Source organism: Cryptomeria japonica, chromosome 11 (genome assembly GCF_030272615.1).
Source record: "Cryptomeria japonica chromosome 11, Sugi_1.0, whole genome shotgun sequence".
NCBI lineage: Eukaryota > Viridiplantae > Streptophyta > Pinopsida > Cupressales > Cupressaceae > Cryptomeria > Cryptomeria japonica.
Window position 1 is genome coordinate 231,625,882 of NC_081415.1, and position 23,678 is coordinate 231,649,559.

Below are 23,678 nucleotides of genomic sequence, written 5' to 3' on the forward strand. Positions count from 1 at the left end.
ATAAAAAATATAATATTACCAATCAAAAAAAAATTAAATATATAATTAAATACTAATATATATTATATTTATCATTTTGTTAATGTAACTTTAAAAAAAAAATAGAAATAGTTGTTAAAAAAATTTAAAAATCAATTAAAATAAATTAGTTTTATAAGTGAAAAAAATGTAAGTGTAAAAATCTAAATGGGAAAGTGTCAGGTGACATGGCCCCCAAACTGGCAAAAATCCTATTGATAATGGGACCCACCGAAACTGACAATAGATACCGTCGTCTGTTGAATGAGCACAGATCAACGGCTTAAGGTGTATTTCAAGCTCAATGTAGGATCTCTAAAATTTTTGCAAACTTCCACTCGAAACGCGTGTCATTGAACAGCAACACGAAAGAAAGGTTATGGCCCATGGGACGATGAAGTGTCAGGTGATGTCACATTTGGGTGGCAAAAATCCTATGTATAATGGGACCCACAGCAATTGACAAAGGATATCATCATCTTTTGGATGAGCACAAATCAATGACGTAACGTGTATTTTGGACCGAATGTGGGTACGATAAACATTTTTTGCAAAATTATATTGGAAGACTTGCATAAATGATAAACATTTAATTAAGTATAGTTAAATTCTAAATTTGCAATTGTATACTTAATTAAGTGTAATAAGCTCAATTTCAAGCAAAAGTTGTAAAGGATTAAAAAGTTCAAAAACATTCTGAAAAAGTGACTCGTGTGGCATGTCAGGCTATCAGTCCTCATAATTAGAAAGAAGCAATGAATTTTTTGCCCTATGGTAGCGAATAGTTATTAATAATAATTTATAAAATTACAACACGATTCTATAAATTTTACCCTTTAGGTTTTACTTTTGAACTTTTGAGGGTTTTCAAACTAAGGGACTCATATTGGTATTTCGATTCTTGGATAAACCAGTAAATCTAGCGAGATTTAGAAACAGCTACTAGATTGAGGAATGCATCAAAGTCTATCTGGGCCAGTCTACTCAAATAGAAATTTCAAGTAAAATCTAGAACACCTACATCCCGTGTTTTCGTGGTTTATCATTTAGATTGTAGAACTAGAATTGGGGGTTCAACTTGAGGGTTAGCATTATTTTGAACCATTAATAGTATCATCAATGGGGAAACCAGATAGTACAACTAAAACCCAAGTGAATAAAAAAATAGACTTAACCAAACTGGTTAAAATAGCAGGTTTCACTGATGAATACCATGATATTTATGACCCTGTTATCTATGGTAGAAAGGAAATCATAGAAATTAGATATGCATTGTCTAATAAGGTGAGAGATACAAATAGGGAAAAATATATTGTCTTTAACACAATGTTAAATGCAAGTAAAAATAGAATTGCATCGTGGGATGCTGGACTTCCCAGCATGGTGTTACCTGAAGTATTCCCTTGCCCAGATATCGTCATGGTTTGTGCCCAAAATTATGATGAAGATAGAAAAGAAATTGTCAATAAAAATACTCAAGAGGAAATTTTGTCCATAACCGAGGGAGAATTTGCTCGTTTGTTGAACCTAGGGTTTGAATCACAAAACTCAAGCGTTCACATTGACCTAGGAAAGCTGGCAAAGGAATATGACAGAATCAATGCAAATTATAAAGATATATTTATCAAAGGTCTAACAGTGTGTGGTACTTGATTGGATTGGAATCATAAGCCTCCTTATGATTATAATATTTGTGTGCCATGGGTTCAGGATGCTATTTCCTTGCTAACATTTTGCCTAGGATTGGAAAACGATAGGGAAGTGGGTGCCATCCTTCTTGAAATGATTTTTAATATCTATTGCATAACAAAACCAGTAAGATTTAATTTTGTTGAGCACGTTGTTCAATCCATGCAAACACAATTACTAATGATTAAAACGGGTTCATGTAACACATTTAGGTTCACATCCTACTCTATCAAAGTATCGTACAATATTTGAGACCAACAAGCTTCACATTGAGGTCTATAAGATTAATGAGAAGACTCGGAATGGAACATAGTGTCTAATATATGAATGGACACCTATGACAAGGATGGATGATAACAGAAAGAACTACAACCATTTTGTAGACTTCTTTTTGGCACCAATGTATAATAAAATTACAAGCACTCCAATGCCTAGATTGCATGTGTCTTGTAGAGATTGCATTCAACTCGGAAGTCAAATACAATTGGTTGACTGGTTCTTCATGGAACAATACATTGTGTTAAGGTTTTAAGGATCAACAGTAGAACCCTACAAACTTCCAATACATGTGACAGAGAGGTTTTCCGCATTGGAATATGTACGACAGTTGCAGAACATAGATGTACTCTTTCATGGTCAACAAAAGAAGAGCATATTTTATTCCTTTCCTTTCTCATGTGGAGGGTTCACATTTGATAGAAAAACATTCAAAGTGGCACATGATTTTTTGACAATTTTTTGCTTTGGTGTTGAGGGTCACTAGCAGTATGATCCACTCAGCATCATTCAAACAAGGCTTAAGAAAAATGGGAACTCTGAAAGGTTATGTCAACATGAAAGTAAGTCATTGCTAGAAAAGCTTTAAAACATGGACTTCTGGGATGAGGTTAAAAAAGAGATGGAAAAAATTTATGTTGACAATAAAATTTCAATAGAAGAATTGTCATCACAAATTATGGAATTGCACACACAGAAAACAACAGAGAAGAGCATCCAAAATCAAAATGAAAATAGGAGGTCCTACAATTTCTACCAAAAAGCTGCTAATCCATCTAACAAAGCTATTATCAAAAAAATACTGCAAGAATGTAAAGATAGACATTGTACTCAAACTAAAATAAAGATTTTTAGACTATGAGGAAGAATCTCGGTGAACTAAAGACCAGTGCAAACTTTGATGAAATTGACGAGGATATTGAGTTTAGCAAATTGTAGAATATGGAGCATCCCATAGAAGGATATAACAAAAGTGACGATGAAAATGAGTATGAGGTTGAGTTCATGAGTGTAGTCGATGCTTCCATGAAAGAAAAATATAGCAAAGGGGCAAACATTGTGGAAAAAATGGGTTTTGAAGGTGGTGGTCTAGGTCCCAGAGGAGAAGGCCCTTGGTTTCCACTTGAGGTACCACTTCCATCAAATTCAAAATCAAAATATCCTGAGAAATTAGTCATTGGACTTGATTCATCAAATTCATCACAGAAAGGTACTACTCATTACCCTGCATCTCCATTTCAGTTTGTTAGAGCTTCTAATCCACCTTGTGCAAACACTCAGATTCAATCACAACCACTACCACAACATGGTATTCCTATTGGTGGTGAATCAAGTGCCACTACCACTGGTGGGGAATCTTGGGATAGTATTCCTATTAGTTTTCAATCAAGTGCCACTACTACTAGTGGGGATGGCATGGGTACTAATACTAGTTGTCTTGATCAAGTGCAACAACAAGATATCTCTCGCAAGAGGACAATAGTAGTAGATACTATACAGAATCCTAGTGATAAAGGCAATGTGAAGAAGCAAAAGGTTATGACAACAATGGTGAGTACAAAACACCTTCAGAAGAAACCCCTGAAAAGAGTATAAAAACTACACTTGCAAGTGACAGTGGGATAGGATTAGGAATGACTTTTGGTACTCCTCAAAATGCATTAGTTAGAACCACATGCATAGGCAAAGCCTCATATATCACTGCAAGTGTTATTTCACCTGTCAAACATTCAATTGCTTCAACAAACCCAAATTTTCATTATAATGATTTCTTTAATAAATTTGTACAAACAATAAATACGAAGAAAGAAAAAAAGAAGACATTGAAGAGGGGTGCCCTTACTGCATCTTTAGAGGAACAACCTGCATCAAACGGGGTATTTCCCACATATGACCCAAATAAAGATAAAAATCCACCACAGAATTAGATAGATCCCTCTGTATTTCACATTAGCACCCTCCAAATGGATTTTTCCAAAGTTAAAAATGTGGACAAAATTAGTGTGTCAAAATAGACCAACAAAGTGATCTACACTTCACTGCTCAAGGTGGAGAGAGAGAAAAATAAGTTGGAGAAACAAATAGAAAAGTTACAGGCAGGCTTGGAAAATGAAAAAGAAAAAAGGAAAGCAACGGAAAATAAGTGCAATGAATTACACAGAAGGATAAAAAATTCAGCCTCTACATTAGCATACAAAGTAGGAATAGATGGAGGCATAACTGGAGGAACTGAGGGAAAAATGGATGAAAGCATTAAAAATTTTGATGATGAAAGAGCCACTTCAGAAAAATTATACAAAAGCTTGGAGTTTGCTGGTGCCTTAAACAAAAATTTACAGAACCAATTGGAGCATGAGACAGAAAAAGAAAAAGCAGAGGAAGAAAGAAAAAATGTGCACAAATGAAAGAAGAGTTGTAAAATGCAAATAATAAAATTCAAAATTCAAAAGACAATATGAAAAATATAGTGAAGTATATAAAAGAAAACATTTGGGGGAAAATAATGCAGAGGAGTGACAAGTTGTTTGAATGGTTTGAATTGAATGAAAGTCTGAGGATAATTTTTTGGAAGCTCAAAGACCATATTGAGAAGAATAGAAATGTTTACTCAAAAGAGAATATTGCAAAACAGATTTTGCAAGAAGTCTCCAGTATTAGTGACAGCCATTTGGCATCCAAGGGAATTAAGAGCCGAATTGATGCCTCAGTAAAGGCATCATCTATTATTCAAAACTGCTAGAAACTAAGGGAAGCACAGGAAATTGTGGATAAAGCTGGGAAAAAGATAATTAAGCTCCAAGAAAAGATAACCAGATTGTAAAATATTGGTTTGTCGAAGAGTGTTGACACATCAAATAAATTCATTGGAAATGAAGCTTTCAAAAAAAGGATGGAGGACAAATGAAGTCTGCATTAGACTTGCTTCCTCAAGACAGAACTCCTCACAGCTTTCTAAATTTCATCAAACCATTGACAAATTTGTATGCGGTATTGGGTGAAATAGTGGAGTCAAGTCACTCTTCCAAATATGGATTGTTGATGAAGTTGCAGTTGACTTACTATACTTTAAAAGAAATTGGACTTCCATCAGACGGAGAGTGGAGCACCCTACAAAAACTGGCACAAAGATCTCATGAATCATAGTATGTATTGCATAGTTTTATGCTTTTACTCTTAATTTCAAGGTTTTATGCTTTTGGCAGCGCTTGAAATAACTCTATTTTATGAATAGGAAAAATGCAGCACTCAATATTACTAATCCAGCCTATGATGCACACCTTCGGCCTTGTAAATTTGTATTCTCAAATCCTCATAGATTTTAACTTTTCTATATTTCTCTATTTCTGATTTTTAGGTTTTGTGCACTACTATTCTCTGTATTTAATTTGTCATGGCTTGAATTAAGTTTTAAGTTTGAACTCTATTTTTTTAACAGAATGAGGAGACAAGTAGTAGTTTCTAAAGTGCTAATTCGGCCTATGATGGTCATAGATACCTTTAACCTTGTAAACTTATACTGAGTTTGTGATATTGATGGGACAATAGATTCAGTGCCTTGGTAATTTATTTTGATGTTGATTCTTCACATGTTGCAAATAGACCTGAAGCTGTTGTTGCTCCCTTGTTTCTATAAAAGGGAATTCAGGGTCATTTGCAAAGGGTTCTGAAATTTTGTATTGACTTTTGCATAGAGAATCACACAGAGTTGTGTATTGAATGAATTGTATCACATGGCTATATTTTGAAATAATTAATGAAAATCTCAACATGTCTAAATAAACGTCACTCTATTAATAAATACATTATGCTCTTTTATTCTGCTATTTTCTATCTTAAACTAGAAAGTTGAAAAATGCAATTGCAAATCAATATTAAATTTTAATTGCAAAAAGTTGACAGACACATAAAATATCATCAAGTTATCAACCACAATAATAAGCTTTTAGAATATGAATGATGAGATACAGTAATAAGATTAATAAATACTTAGGAACTGCTAGTGCTAAATCTCTTAAAGTTGTCATTCCTCCTCAACAAATTCAGAGCTTCCTTGATTCTCGTATGTGTTTTCTTCACTGTGAGTTTGCATACCTCCGTTGAACTACATCTCAATGCTACTAGTAGGTCCAATACATGAGTCAATTTTCTCAATGCCAATTTGGTTTGAAATGTTGCCCAAACCTCTTCTTTCACATTTGGACCTACAGATTTTCAGTGCCCTATCATAAGGAAAAGTGTGGACATCATACCTAGATGTATAGAGCCTCAAGCAATTTTCCAAATTCTTGTCTAGTTTGTTTCTTAGCTTTGATTTTAGGAACCCCAAAGCACTGAAAACTCTCTCATCCTCCATTGAACCCAATATCATGGTAAGACATAAATTAGAAAGCTTGAAATATTCTGACATTGAATCACACATCACTTCACTTTGACCTAGATTTATCCAAATCCTTGTTATTGATCCCTCTTCATGGGGTTTCTCCATTACATTATATTGTTCCCTCATAGTGTATGCAAAATAAGTTGATTGCTCTCTAAGAAGAGTTTTGTTTAAAATTCCATTTATAGTTACTCCATTGAATTCTTTGGAAATTCGCAAAATTGATTTATCAAAGTGAGTAGCTTAGCTTGAAAATCGGTTGAACTCTTGAAGTTCTAATATTGAGGAAATACAATAGACATGGCTTCAAGTAGTTTCTCAGGAGGGAAACTGCTTTTAATATGTGAGGAAAGATCATAGGAAATTTTCTTCATAGAAGCAGTTACAAACTCAACAATCTTGCTAAATTCTTCCCTTGTAACTCTTGCTAGTTGCTTCTTGGGGTGCTTTCCTGGTTCCTTGGGCTTGACCGTTGCAAAGTAGTGAATTGGTATCTCAACTTCATGTACACTGACACATAACTCCCAGTTTGCACCGATCTATAAAAAGTTATCAGGATGGTTCAAATTTGTGAGTGTCGGCCACTTATCAATTTTTTCATCAGATAATTTTGGTTAAGATCCATAGAGATTATTGAGGGTGAGGCATGTCATCTTACGCAGCTTAGCATATTCTGCAATATGCATAGCTCTTTGTTGGGATTTTTTCATAATAGTCCTTGTTTCCTCTAGCATGGGGAGAAGAGCTGCTAAAGTTAAGAGTGTCTCTATATTACTTAACCTCTTAAGCAAGTCATAAAATTTTGGTTGCTCTGATTCGTCGCAATTTCTCTGAAATAGTTCAATCAAGGATGGATATTCTAAAAAAACTCGATGTGTTGGTCCATCCAAAGAGATCCATCTAGTATCATTATCCTTAAGAATCTTGTTCCCATTGTTTATTCCATCAGCAAAGTGTTGAAATTCCATAAATCATTTGGGACTTCGACAAAAGTATGAGTAGAGCTCCCTGATTAAATGTTCAATTTTTTTTTACTAGAGCATGCTTGCTCACAATTCTAAAAGCTAGATTCATTATGTGGGCCATGTAGTGAATGCTAGTAATGTAGGGTGCACAAGAACTTTCCATCTTTGCACAAAGACCATTTCTATGACCTTGCATTACTGAAGCTCCATCCACTCCGACACACACAAACATTTTGGCAATTTTCATGTCATTCATACCTCCATATTCAATTAAGCAACTCTTTACTAGTTGAAATAAATTTTTTCGTTGTTGCACTATCCTTCATTTTAGCAACAGATAGTAGATGAGGTTGGCGGGTATGATTCTGTACTACAGTATAAACATGCATGCATACCTACAAAGTATTATCTACTGTCGTAACTTCGTCTAAAGACAACGCAATAAAGTTTGACTCTCTTATTTTTTCCTTTACATCTTTTTCAACCTCAGTAAGACAACTTGCCCATTCCCATCCACTTTTTTTAGACCAGTGACTATTAGGATAGTTAGGAACTTTTAAAAACTGTAATAAACCACTCGTTGATGGGTAGTCTGTCATAACACGCCCTTTGCTCAAAATATAAAAAATAACACTTAACTGAACAGCTTTTCCCAATTGTTCCATTTGCATTTCTTTTCCAAGAATACCTTCAATAGAACCTTTAACTTTAGCAGGCTTCATCTGTATTTTCTCCTGAAAATAAAATTCTTCAGCATTCCTCACATGCTTACATTCCTCCTTTGTTTTCCATCTTATCACTAATTTTTCAACTACATCTATCATTTGTTTTTCGTAAACTTTACACGTATTCTTTTCTATGGTGTCAATTTTTAGCTGCAACCTCTTTTCCTTTTTATGTTTCCAAGTGCAAATCTTACACCTGCATTCTATTGGAGGCTCGCCTTCAATTGGATTCTCCACTAGTTCAATGAATGGATACTTTAACACCCAATTAATTTGAAAATTCCTCACAGACGTAGCCCACTCCCAATCCTTTTTTATTTGGGTTGATCCTTTTTTGATTTGGTTTTTCTTTTCCCCTTCCATGCATTATCATCTATGGCATTATCACCCAAGTTAATTATATCGTTCTAGATAACCTGGGTATCTACCATAAAATCTTCTTCTAGTTCATCATGATCTGAGATATCATGCTTGCCACCTTGTTCAATATGCGGTGTAGGTTGTGAATATTTTACTTGTACTTGTAATGGTGTACCTTCCTAATTTTCACCACAATCTTTGCCAACGCCAATGTATGATGACAACGTTCTACATTTTGTTGGCCTCTCTTGGCCTTCCCCACATGCAGGATTCCTACCCTTCTTCCTGTTTGACATCTCTAATGAAATAAAGGCTACAAAAAAATATCAACTTGTTGGTACTTAATAATAGACTATATGATTCATTAGCCCTACAACCTACAATCTAGATGTTTGAGGTCTCTTAGGTGACCACTGACGAGTCCCCACTGAATAAGAATGAACTCAATAGTGCAAACAGATAGAAATGAATTCAGAATAATATTATAACACTTCAAAAATACGATCACTTACCTTTAGGTCACTAGCAATCGCCAATGCAGTCAGCAACAATGGTTGTTCTAGTCTGAAACTTTGCTAGTGATTTGAATTGAGAGCTCATAACCAACCAAATTGTGTAGAGATAAATTTGATCTTTGACTGTATTTATACCAATCCTTATTTGGCGAATTCAATGGGAATTTTATATGGTATACAAATATTTGGTGAATTGTGCTTAACTATAACACGTCTTATGTAATTTTCAAGGCGATTATGGGTCGTCCAATTAATTGGCAATTATAATAGAGTTGGCAAAAATTAGGGTGAATTGAGACACGCTTCCACAAGATGCCAGGCGAATTGGGTCCTCCTGGCCAATAAATATTGATATGGCTATTGGCAAATTATGACCGTCTATTAAGACAACCTCAGAAAGTGTAGACAAAAAATATTGAATTTACTATGTGGAAAACGTAGATTCTATTGGTGAAATCTTGATAGAGATACAATTAATTACATAAAACAATGGGCAATTGGTCCATGCATTTGATGAATATTTATAAAGTCTGGGCGACATGGCCAGCCCTGATCGATACAATATATTTGCCATTTTCCAGATCATCGACGTGAAATATTCATCATTGGCAAATATTCGCCACTAAAGAAAACCCTGATTCCACTTTATTACATCATCACGCTCTTATTTAGGCCCTTAATTATAAGTGTGCGCTTTATTATTTCATCCTAATTTAATCCTACATTTTACATATCTATACATTATGGTTTGAACCACCAAGCTGAAATTAGCATTAGAACTCCATTATCTTGTATTCCTCATAAGACCAAAAAAAATTGTTAGGTCTAGGGTGGCCTACCTCCATGGTCCCCCACTTTTTTCCCTAAATCTCAAGAGAATAATTTGGTGGTCCTATAATTCAAATCCTTCTCCATGTGAAATTATATCAAATCTAAGTAGGCATAAAGGTAATTTTAATTATGAAATCCCTATATAAGGCATCCCTCTCAATTCATTTTTATTATCTAATCTTATGCTAACATTATCATCTTGTTGGCATTGTTGTCATTTATGTCAAGAGGTTGCAGAGTAATAGGGATGACAAGAGGTTGCAGAGAAGTAGGTAGTAGGTGTGCATAACATGAAGATAGGAGAAGCGCATAACTTGTAGGTTATGCAGTCGTGCATAACACGTCGTGTTATGCTACACAAATAATGTAGGTTGCGGAGGTAAAAAAATCCCTTCGATGGTAGTTTTTTGGTGAGACAAGGTTTATGTCTCAGCGACGATCTTTTTCGGTGTAAGATGGCAATTCAACAAAACCATCTTCTTGCTTCATTGGACTTCATTATTATACCAACAAAATTCATCTTCGGTGTAGTGATCGTCATGACTTGGAGATAAGAAGTTTGTGTCGAGTGGGCCCTCCTTATCATGTGCTTCGACATCTAGATGGAAAATGTGCATTGGTCCATCAAGATGATGATGTATGCATGTGGGATCCCACAATGTGTTTGAGTGAAGGAAAGAGACCTTGCGGGATAACAAAGTCAGAGGCAAATGGTGTATCTCACCACCCCACACCACACAAGGTCGGGGCGATATAACCATTCGGGCTAACAAGGATAAAGGTAAGATAGAGGCTCCTTTCTATCCTGCATCATCAAAATGTGAGAAGTGATGGTCGTGCAGGGTAACACAAGGAGAGGCAAGAGATGTCTCTCGTTGTCCCGCATTGTATGATGTCAAGGATTAAAAGTCATGCAGGGTAAGTAAGAACAAAGTAAACGGTGTCCCCACTATCTGATGACTAGGAAGCATAGACAAAAAGGAGTTTGTGGGGCATCAATAAGAAGGATGGCTAATTCATCCCACTACCCTGCATAAGTAAAATAGACTTGAATATGACCTTGTGAGATAACACAAGTAAAGGAGATACGTTCCTCGCTATCTCGCACCATTCAAGATGGGTGTGTGATGGTCATGCGGGATAAGAAAGTGAAAGAAGAGAAGGATCCTTCTATTCCGCAATGAGAATGACCAAATCAAAATGGTCATGTGGGGTAAATGAGAACAAAGAGAACAATGAAGTCTCTTGTCCCACATGGGTTAAGAGGTCATATCGAGTTTTGTGTAGGCTAACAAGAGATAATAAAGTCTCTTGTGGATGCTTATCCCGCACGAGTCCAAAAGTGTTGTGCAGGCTAACAAGAGTGAATGGAGTCAATTGAAGACACTTATCCCACATGGGTAAGATGGGATTGTAGATGATGATGAGGGATAATAAAGGGAAAGAATGAGGTAGCCAAATAGAGTCGGTGGTCTACGTGGAGTTTAACCATGGTTGAGTAGGTGACCTGGATGATGATTAAGAAGACTTTTGATGACACATGTGCATGTCGATAGACATGGAGTTCTACGTGTAGGATGACCGAATGATCTGGATGAAGAATATGAACATGTGTGGCTCCCTGGTGGACAAAGATGAATTATATATGTATAAGTCCATGACGATGGAGGTAGTTGTCGATCCTTTCAAGGTAGGTCAACAGAGGATGGAGAATGCATTAATGGTGATCGAGTTGCAGGCTGGTTGTGTGGCTCGAGAAAGGATTCCTGATCATTTTGGACAGAGAAAGATTACTAAACTAGTGTAGGAGCACGCTTCTAAGGTCTTCCTCCATGTGAATTTTGTTGGAATTTTGCTTCTTTAAGAAGCCATGTAAATGTAATAAGAGCTAAGAGCTCATTGGTCTTGTTTAGGTCCTAGTTTAGGTCCTAGGTTCACAAGTCTAGGTTGATTTTTCTTGTGGAGTAGAGGATATGTGTGCCTTTGATGAGTTTGGGGTCCTTTTGGCATGGTTGTGTCCATAGGATAGCCCAAGGTAGGCCCAAAAGTCAAGGAAAGCAACATTGTGAAAGTTGCTCAAAAGTTGTAAAAAGTTGCATGACAACTTTTCAAAGTTGTCATGCAACTTTTCCACCAAATAGGTCATAACCTTAGCTTGGAATTGGGAACCCTAACCATGGCACACAAACCAAGGTAGAGATGCTATAAATTGTTGCAAACCCTAAAATGAGGGGTTGGATGTCAAATTGTATGGCCCAAGAGAAAAGACCTTGACTGTGACTGTGTTTTTGTTGCCAGTCGACACAAGTGGAGCATTAACAAGTTGATAATGGATTGTTTTGAAAATTGAATGGTGTTGAGAGTCTTGCATTGTGTTTATACTTTCATTTTGAGCACTTAGGTTAGGTTCTTGTGCAAGTTTTTGTGTGTTTTGTAATTATTTTGTGAAGTTACTCTTTCACTGTCCAGTTTTGGACTGTTTTGTGTAATGGATTGACTACTCCTATCCCCATTGTGGAAACACCATGAAACCATGGGGAATAGGAGTGAAGACCTTGTACAGTATCCTAGAGCAAGCAAGGCCCCTGAAGATGCAGGAAATCTTTTCAAAGACCCACTCCTAGGCAAGACTGGACTGTGCCCGGCTAGGAAGGGTTGAGGTTGCAGAGGTCCATGAGAGAAAGGTAGGACAAGGAAGGAGGCACCCTTTAGAGGAGTTGTAGGGAGGTGTGTGGAGCACCATTGGTGAGAAGGAGGATCTTCCACCAATCCATTTAAGGTGGTAAAGATAGAAAGCCATCATTGTGACCCAGGCAGACCTTAAAACCCTCAAAAACCCCAAAATTCACCTAGGGCAGTGTACGGACACTTGGAGGCCCAAAACCAGGAAAATCTTTGAGCCCTTGCCAAATGATTAGTAGTCCCTTTGGGGATTTTTACAAGTTTGTGCATCATTTGCAAGAGGGAGCCCTAAAAGTCCGGAATGGAGGCCTAATTGGGCACATTCCTTGTAGCCCTATTTTGTAGGAAAGAAGCAAAATAGTGAGATCGATAACAAAGAAGAAGGTTAAAACCTCTTGGGGGCACATGAATGGATGGAAAACCATGTCAAAGACCTGTCCTATCCTTGCTAGGAATTAAGAAGGTGTAGGAGGAGCTAAACCCTTATTAGCCTATGTGAGGGTTTTTGATGCTTGTGAGTAGGTGTGATCCTAGGAGAAGTATCATAGGTTGTTGGTGGGTAGATTGGGCAAGGTCAGGGGATTCCATAAGCAAGGGAAGTCCTAGAGACCCTAGGGTGTGGTTGGAACACCTGGTGATCCAAGGAGAGGATCAAGGAGCATAGACTAGGCTAGTCTATCCCATACCCATTCCCATCAGATTGGTATCAGAGCAAGTTAAAGATTTGGTGGACCATGCATGTCTCTGTATTCTAGTGAATTAGTAGGGGAGAACATAATGGTCACTAATGCAGAGCTGGCTAGGGAGGTAGAAGAGAAAAAGGAGAAAAATAGACTCTTTGAAGATTCTATGAGTGAGATAAGGAACAAGCTGCAAGAAGTGGTTGATCAGAGAGCACAAGAACTCTGTGGTGCGGAAACTAGTGATAGAGTCAAGAAAGCTATTGATCTTGATGACATCATACCTGAACCAGACCCCTTAATCAATGAAGAACCTTTTGTAAAGGCCATTAAGGCATTGAATACAAAAGCTCTTGAAGGATTGCCACATTTCAGTGGAAGGATGGACATTGACACTGTCATGGAATGGATTGAGGGTATGGAAAACCACTTTGAGTGTGAAGGTGTGACAAAAGCTCAGAAGGTTAAGGTTGCCAAATCAAGACTAAGGGGAGAAGCCTTGACATGGTGGAAGTACTTGCAAGAGGAGAGAGTTAGCATGGGAAAGCTACCTATTACAAATTGGAATGCCATGGTGAGTAAGATCAAGGAGAACTACTTGCCAAAGGATTATGAAGTCCAACTTCATAAGAAGAGACAGGGATTGAAGCAGAAAGACCTTGATGTGACCTCCTACATAGAGGAGTTTCAAAAGCTTTGTCTTAGATCCAAAGTCCAAGAAGAGGAATCTATCAAGGTGGCTAGGTATCTAAGTGGCCTAAAGTGGAACATCCAAGAGGAGATAAGCCTATGGACTCCTACCATTTTCCAAAAGTGTCATTAGCTTGCTGCTAAGGTGGAAGAGAGGAACAAAAGGAAAGGAGACTCCAACAACAGGGGTAGAGGCAGAGGTAGAGAACAAAGGAGTCACCGAGGTGGTTACCAAAGCAAGGCAAATGAGCAAAGGAATCAAGGAGAGTCCAAGTTGAATGAACATAGCAGTGAAACCAATCTCAAAGGAGGCCATTCTAGAGGAAGAGGTGCACAAGGGGGCCCAAATAGGGGCAGAGGTACCAGCAGGGGTAATTCCTACTTTGCAACCATGAAATGATACAACTGTGGTCAATTGGGACACCTGGCCTATAGATGCCCTGACAAGCCTACCACATCAAACAGTGGAAAGAGGGTTGCTTATGCCCATGAAGACACATCAAGCAGAAAAACACCTGAGGTGGACCATATTGAATCAGAGATTGGAGAGAATATGATGTTTAATAGAGTCTTGATAAGACAGCCGATTAAGGATGAACCTAAGCATGGGAGAGCATTGTTTAGGGTGAGATGCAAAATCTTTGGTAAGGTTTGCAAGGTGATAGTTGATTCAGGGTCAACTGATAACATCATATCAAATAAGGCAGCCAAGAAGTTGAAGCTCACAAAGATACCCCACACTAGCCCTTACAAGGTGACATGGTTGAATCAAGGACAAAGTGTGCTTGTCAATGAACAGACTTGGGTAGAGTTCTCTATTGGAGGATACAAGGACAAGATCCTTTGTGATGTGTTACCCATGGATGCTTGTCATCTGTTGCTAGGTAGACCCTAGCAATTTGATAGGAAGATGATCTATGATGGAGAGGAGAACTCTATTTCCTTCAAGAAGGATAGTAGAACCTATAACATTCAGTCTCTAACATAGAGTGATGAGGGAACTTCAAGAACACCTAGTGTCTTACTTAATACTGGTAAAGAGTTCTTACACCTGCTACATGAAGAGGAGATAGTGGGATGTGCCATCTTTGTGAAGCCAAAGGAGGAGGAAGATAACTTGCAGATAGAGGTACCTAAGGAGGTAAAACAAATGTTGCAAGAGTATAAAGATATAGTGAGTGATGGAGCACCTGCAACACTTCCACCAAGAAGGTCTATTAGCCATCAAATAGACTTTGTACCCGGTGCATCCCTACCTAATAAAGTAGCATATAAGCTCACACCTGACCAAAATAAGGAGGTGGCAAGGCAAGTGCAGGAGTTGTTGGATCAAGGACTGATCAAGAAGAGCATCAGCCCATGTGCAGTCCCGGTAGTTCTATCAACAAAGAAGGGAGGCAAGTGGAGACTTTGTACTGATTCAAGGTCAATCAATAGGATCACCATAAGGTACAGATTTCCTATCCCTAGAATAGAGGATTTGATGGACTGTTTAGGAGGTTCCATGTATTTTACTAAGTTGGACCTTAAAAGTGGTTATCATCAAATTAGAATTAAGGAGGGTGATGAGTGGAAGACCACTTTTAAGACCATAGAAGGGTTATATGAATGGCTTGTGATGCCATTTGGACTTACCAATGCCCCAAGCACCTTCATGAGGTTGATGAATGAGGTGTTGAAGGACTTCACAGGCAAATTTTTGGTGGTGTACTTAGATGACATACTCATCTATAGCAGAACCAAAGAGGAGCACCTAGAATATTTGAGGTTAGTCCTAGAGAGGTTGCATGAAGAGAAGTTGGCAATCAACCTAGAGAAGTGTGACTTTTTGAAGCAAGAGTTAGTATACTTGGGTTTTGTGGTGTCTACGGGAGCCTTGAAGATGGATCCAAGCAAACTGGAGGCAATCTTGAATTGGCCTGTCCCTAAAACAGGGACTGAAGTTAGGAGTTTCCATGGTTTAGCCCAATTCTATACAAAGTTTGTGAGGAACTTCAGTGGCATATGTGCACCAGTACTTGACACCATAAAAGGAGGCCTTAAAACTAAGTTCAAATGGACGGAACAAGCTGACAAAGAATTCCAATTATTGAAGCAAGAAGTAGCCACAAAACCCTTCCTACTCTTACCTACTTTTGACAAACTATTCACATTGGAGTGTGATGTAAGTGGCATTGCAGTAGGGGGTGTATTGAGTCAAGAGGGAAGGCTTGTGGAATTTTTTAGTGAGAATCTTAATAAGGCAAAGAAGAGGTATTCAACATATGATCTGGAGTTGTATGCACTAGTTCAGTCTCTCAAGAAGTGGAGGCATTACCTACTCCCAAAGGAATTTGTGGTGTTCACAAATAACCAGGCTTTGAGTTACATCAACACTCAAGAGAAGCTTAGCAATAGACATTTGAAGTGGATGGAGTACCTCCAATCCTTTACCTTTACCATCAACCATAAAAAGGGGCAGCTTAACAAGGTGGCAGATGCTTTGAGCCAGAAGATGTTGACTGTCCAAGAATTACAATTGCAGAGCATAGGGATAGAAGGTTTCAAGGATCTCTATGAAGATGAGGACTTCTCATCAGCCTACAAGGTCTACAAGGAGTTTGAGAATCATTTTCATGGTGAGTTTACATAGTACAGTCTTCAAAATGGTCTCTTGTTCAAAGGCAATCAGTTATGTGTACCTAGAGGATCCATGAGAGAAAATCTCATACAAGAGAAACACAATGGTAGTCTAAGTGGACACTTTGGAATCAATAAAACTTTTGATCTAGTACAGAGGTACTACTATTGGCCTAAGTTTCCAAGGGATGTGAGAAGGTATGTGGAGCAATGTGGTGTGTGTCAAAGGGTAAAAGGAGGATCAAGTAATGCAGGCCTCTATCAACCATTACCGGTCCCAAATAGGCATTGGGAGTGTGTGAGCATGGACTTTGTGGTAGGACTCCCCAAGACAAAGACAGGTATGGATAGCATCTATGTGGTGGTAGATAGATTTTCTAAGATGAGCCATTTTATTCCATGTAGAACTACTCATGATGCTAGTTATATTGCACATCTCTTCTTTAAGGAGATTATAAGGATTCATGGACTCCCAATAAGTATTGTTTCAAATAGGGATAGCAAGTTCATGGGCCATTTTTGGCAAACCTTATGGAGAAGACTAGGGACTAATTTGTCATTCAGCTCAGCTTACCATCCACAAACTGATGGTCAAACTGAAGTCATTAACAGGGTGTTAGGCAACTTATTGAGGTGTCTAACCAAGGAGTATGGGTAGACATGGGATCTAGTTATTCCACAAGCTGAGTATGCCTACAATGACAGTGTAAATAGGACCACTGGAAGGAGTCCTTTTGAGGTTGTCTATGGCAAACATCCAAGAGGGGTGTGTGAACTAAGAGAACTTGGTTCCATGGAGATGAAGAGTGGGCAAGCAGAGGACTTCACTCAAACCATCAAGGAAGTCCAAGAACAGGTCAAGAGAGCCATCCTAGAGTCTACTAAAAAATTGAAAGAAAAAGTGGATGAAAGAAGGAGAGAGGTTCAGTTCAAAGTGGGTGACTATGTGATGGTCCATTTAAGCAAAGCTAGAATGCAAAATGGCAAGCCTACTAAGCTACAAATGAAGAGGGTAGGACCTTGTAAAATTCTATCCAAATATGGTTTGAACGCCTACAAGGTGGATCTTCCTTCAAATTTGGCTATATCACCAGTCTTCAATGTTGTTGATTTGGTACTATACAAAGGTGAAATAGCAGAGCAAACTGAGAATCAAGCCAAGGTGCTGCAGGACTTGGATGTGAATGCCTTACCTCAAGTGAAGCAACCCATAGCAGAGAAGATCTTGGAGTCAAGGGTAAAGAAGTCTACTAGACACCAGGTCTACATGGAACACTTGGTGAAGTGGGCAGGTCAACCTAAGTCTGAAGCCACTTGGGTTGAAGAGAGCAGGTTCAAGAAACTTGGTATTGACCCGGCTCTCATATCTCCCCTACTTCCTTAATTTTGTGTAGAGGGGGAGTATGGTGCAGGAGCACTCTTCTAAGGTCTTCTTCCATGTGACTTTTGTTGGAATTTTGCTTCTTTAAGAAGCCATGTAAATGTAATAAGAGCCAAGAGCTCATTGGTCTTGTTTAGGTCCTAGTTTAGGTCCTAGGTTCACAAGTCTAGGTTGAGTTTTCTTGTGGAGTAGAGGGTATGTGTGCCTTTGATGAGTTTGGGGTCCTTTTGGCATGGTTGTGTCCATAGGATAGCCCAAGGTAGGCCCAAAAGTCAAGGAAAGAAACATTGTGAAAGTTGCTCAAAAGTTGTAAAAAGTTGCATGACAACTTTTCAAAGTTGTCATGCAACTTTTCCACCAAATAGGTCATAACCTTAGCTTGGAATTGGGAACCCTAACCATGGCACACAAACCAAGGCAAAGATGCTATAAATTGTTGCAAACCCTAAAATGAGGGGTTGGATGTCAGATTGTATGGCCCAAGAGAAAAGACCTTGACTGTGACTGTGTTTTTGTTGCCAATCGGCACAAGTGAAGCATTAACAGGTTGATAATGGATTGTTTTGCAAATTAAATGGTGTTGAGAGTCTTGAATTGTGTTTATACTTTCATTTTGAGCACTTAGGTTAGGTTCTTGTGTAGGTTTTTGTGTGTTTTGTAATTATTTTGTGAAGTTACTCTTTCACTATCTAGTTTTGGACTGTTTTGTGTAATGGATTGACTACTCCTATCCCCATTGTGGAAACACCATGAAACCATGGGGAATAGGACTGAAGACCTTGTACAGTATCCCAGAGCAAGCAGGGCCCCTGAAGATGTAGGAAATCTTTTCAAAGACCCACTCCTAGGCAAGACTGGGTTGTGCCCAGCTAGGAAGGGTTGAGGTTGCAGAGGTCCATGAGAGCAAGGTAGGACAAGGAAGGAGGCACCATTTAGAGGAGTTTTAGAGGGGTGTGTTGAGAACCATTGGTAAGATGGAGGAGCTTCCACCAATCCAGTTAAGGTGGTAAAGACAGCAAACCACCACTATGACCTAGGTAGACCTTAAAACCCTCATAAAACCTTTTAAAACCCCAAAATTTACCTAGGTCAGTGTATGGATACTTGGAGGCCCAAAACCAGGAAAATATTTAAGACCTTGCCAAATTATTAGTAGTCCCTTTGGGGAGTTTCACAAGTTTGTGCATCATTTGCAAGAGGGAGCCCTAAAAGTCCAGAATGGAGGCCTAATTGGGCACATTCCTTGTAGCCCTATTTTGTAGGAAAGAAGCAAAATAGTGAGATCGATAACAAAGTAGAAGGTTAAAACCTCTTGGGGGCACATGAATGGATGGAAAACCATGTCAAAGACATGTCCTATCCTTGCTAGGATCTAAGAAGGTGTAGGAGGAGCTAAACCCTTATTAGCCTATGTGAGGGTTTTTGATGCTTGTGAGTAGGTGTGACCTTAGGAGAAGTATCACAGGTTGTTGGTGGGTGGATTGGGCAAGGTCAAGGGATTCCATAGGCAAGGGAAGTCCTAGAGACCCTAGGGTGTGGTTGGAACACCTGGTGATCCAAGGAGAGGAGCAAGGAGCATAGACTAGGCTAGTCTATCCCATACCAATTCCCATCATAAACTTAGTAATCTAAATGTTGTGCTCTGTGAAGTGTACCTGTACTTGCAACCACAATGCACTCAATAAATCATTACAAGCATGGTTAGAAGATTTAAATCAAATAAAGACAAAACCATAGCTAATCTACTTATTGCCTCCTAGTAAATGCGAGTATGAAAAATGCTCTCAGATCTGATTATGCATAATCCAGTGACTTGACTACACTTAGATGGAGGATTTGAATGCTGAAAATGCATGATCTAGCAAGAATAGCATAATTAAGCTATATGAATTCATGATTGATCTAGAAAATGAACTAGAATGAAGATGCAATTAAGCTAAAATGAGCATGATAACATTGCTAAGAAATGATAAACTAGAAGCTAGATGCCTATAGTAACAATGCTTGAATGCAAATGAGATGGGATCCATATTGCTCAAAATAAGGTCTATTTATAGGATTTTCCAAGGGTAGGGGTGAGTTGGCATGAATCAACGGTTGAGATTGATCTTAAGATATCAATGGTTAAATTGGAGGAGGTTGGCAAAGGGAGTTGGATTAAAGGGAACACTTTGTGACAAGTGTCACAAAGGTTCTAGAAGATGTTGGATGAAAGGGGACATGGGGGTAGGTAGAATGGGTTAGGTTTAGGAATGGTTAGGTTTAGGATTGGTAGAAGTTAGGAGAATTTGAATTTAAAAATTCAAATAATAGGAAAAGGATAATTAATCTCAACAACTCATGGATTTGATTTGTTTTAATTAATTAAAGGATTTAGAAGAAATGAATTTGGAATGGAGGGAATTAATTAAAGGGGTAAATGAAATGAACCTATTTAATAAATCCTTAGATTTATTAATAAGTAGATGAATGAGAGATTTAATCAAATTGCTTAGTGAATTCAATTAAATTGGGAGGGAGAGATTAATTAAATAATTGCTTATTTAATTAATTATCTTCAGACCATTTTTAGGTGTATACATTTTGCCCCTCTTTGAAGCGAGGTGTGATGACGCGTTGATTCAAAGAATAATCTCATTTTGATGATGGTATTGATTTGATAGGATGTCCCAACTCTTGATTGCTAAATTCCGATATGATGATGCCCCCTCAGGAGATCAATTGAGATAATTGATCTTAGGAATTTTGCGAGATTGATATCCCGATAGATTTGATTTGATTTCTGCAACTGTTGTTTGATGAAAATGTGAGTTCTTTGATTAGCTTGATTGCTTAGATTGATAAGATTGAAAATTCTTGATTGATTAGATCCAGTCTAGTTTCAGGAAGTATTCATCCTATATAAGACAACAATGATCACAGCGTCTGGTTTCAGGAAGGATTCATCTTGTATAAGACATGATCAGAATGTCTGGTTTCAAGAAGGATACATCCTATATAAGACATGAATCAAAATCAGATCGTTCGGTTTCAGGAAGGATTCATCCTGTATAAGACATGATAGAATTGATTAGGTTTGATTGATTGATTTGATTTGATAAGGTTGATTAGATAAATAGCTGATAGTTTATTGATATCAAGTTGCGGAAATATTTGGATATGTTGATTGTTGATTTTATTGAGAGAGATAGCATAAGATTTGGCTGGGTTGACGATATCATGAGAGAGATATGAATCGTTATTATGATTGTGTATACACCTGTGATGATATGTTGATGATTCTTGTGATAGATTTAACCTTGGATAAAAGGAGCTTTCAGGATTCCATACAAGAATGGAATGCAAGCTAAAATGCAAATGAAATGCAATGCTACGACCGGACTAGTCACTGGATTATTTTGCATTTTTGTCATCATTAAGCTTTTGAAATATGGGAAGTGAGTGCAAACATCGATGGTATAATTAAACCATGATGACCTGAGCACTTCTTTCCTGGATTTTGATATAGCAAGTTAACACAAGCATTGAGGTATAATTGAACCAAGATGACCTAAGTGTTGTTTTGCGTAAAACAAGTAGTATTAATCATTTCAATATGCAAATCGGAAATGTCTTCAATGATACTTTGATGATCATGTCCCTAGACAAATTTGCACATATTAATGATTAATTTTTAGACAACAAACAAGAAAAATATCATGTTTCTCCCTTGTTCCTCTAGTCAATGACATCCTGGAGTCATTCAGAAATCATGATAGCAAAAATCAATATACAAAAGTCGAACAATCATATTACAATCATTATCCAAAAGATATTATCCATTGAAAAGTGTGTGCTTAGATTGATTTCGTGATAGCTTGATAGTTTGATCTTGTGTTCAATGTTGGATGTGTCTTAGTTTTCGCTTGATAAGAGTTGTCTAACTATTTGTTCTACCTGTTTGATTAAGCTCAAAATGATCCAAAGTTTTGCCCCCATCTAGGTGTATGATTTTGCCCCAAGCCTAGAAACAAAGTCGTTATGATATATCCAATGATCCAAACCATGGTAAGAAGCAACCTGGGATGTCTATGTATGTACAAAGGCTTAGGATGGTTAGTGCTGATGAATGAATGCAAGCGGAAAAATGCATGAACTAATAGATGGAAGAGCTAGCTGATAGATAGCTCCTGTTTGCCAAGTTTTCACCGTCTGTTTTTATTACACTTATTCTAATATTTGATTTTTTTTGGATTTGCTAATTTTTCACTGTTTTTTATTTTTTCTGATTTTTCACTTTTTTTCATTTTTTCTGATTTTTCACTTTTTCTTATTTTTTTATTTTTAGATTGTTTTTTATTTTTCTGATTTTTCAAACATAGAACTTTTTCAGATGCATGCTATTGATAGGTTCTTCGAGATGATCTTCATCCTGTGTTGATAGCTGATATGCTCCTGATCCAAATATTGTTGTGACCACAAATGGACCTAACCAGTTTGGTTCAAACTTTCATTTTTTTTCTCGATCTGCCTGGTTGCGTGGATTTTCTTTTAGCACTAGTTCTCCAACTTGAAAGATTCTTGGTTTGACCTTATGATTATAGCTCCAACACATTCTTTGTTGATATACCTTTAGATGATCAAAGGCATTTTGTCTTTGTTCCTGGATCAGTTCTAACTCTTGTAGTCTACATACTCTTTGTTCTTCATCTGGGATGAGACCTTTTAGTGATGCACGTAGAGAAGGTATCTCTACTTTGATTGGCAATATGGCTTCTGATCCATATACAAGAGAGAAAGGTGTGGCACTTGTCGGTGTGCGGATACTGGTGCGGTAAGCCCAGCAGTGATAACTTTAAGAAACCCCCACTCAAAAAATTGTATAAAATCTTGGCGAATATTTTTTTTTTCTAAAAATAATAATAATGTTTATTGGCGAATCTTTCCTTTTTCTAAAAAAAAATTAATTTTATTGGCGAATTTATTTTTTTATCAAATTTTTTTGATAGAAAATATTGGCGAATCTTGGACAATAATCATTGTATGCATTAATTACTATTTCATTTCCTTTCATTTAAAAATAATCTTTTATAAAAAAAAGTAAAGGTATGAAGGTTGAAATCATTAATGAGTATAAGGGTTAGACTATACTTTATTTGGTTTCTACCATTAACTTACAATAATCTAATAACCCTCTTTCTATTTTGTGAGATAAAATTTACAATCAATTTGTAATACTCATGGGGCCAAAAATTGCTTTTAGACCATTGGTTTTCATTGAAATCAACAATTCAAAAGCAATTTCAAACCCCACGAGCATTACAACTTGTAGGTACATTTTACCTCATGGAATACAATGAAGGTAATGCATTAGATTATATTTTAAATCAATGGTGAAAATAAAAGATTGCTGATATAACCCTAAAGTAACTAATAATTATGAGATATTATTGGTGAATTAATTTGGATTTCTACAATAAATTATAAAATGTTGGCGAATCTGATCCAATCATGTATCAAATATTGTGGTGAATCTTTAAGTTAAAAAATTAATAAAATAAATTCTCTAGCGATTTAAATAACATTAAATTATAAAATTATAAAAATGTGGCGATTTGGGTCACCTTAAAAGTTGAAATTATTAGCCAAATTTGATTCCCAAATTTCAAAAAATAACCAATTGGTGAATATTAGCCACTAAAGTTTTCGTTGAAGCCCAGAGAGCAAGGTTTAGTTGGATATGCCAATCTTTCCTTGCATTGTTCACTATCTTTTTGAGAATTTTCAGAATAGTTTTGTTAGATGCTTCCGCCTGCCCATTTCCCTGTGGATAATATGGTGTGGAGAATCTATGCTGGATTTTGAACTTCTCACATAGCTCTTGTAC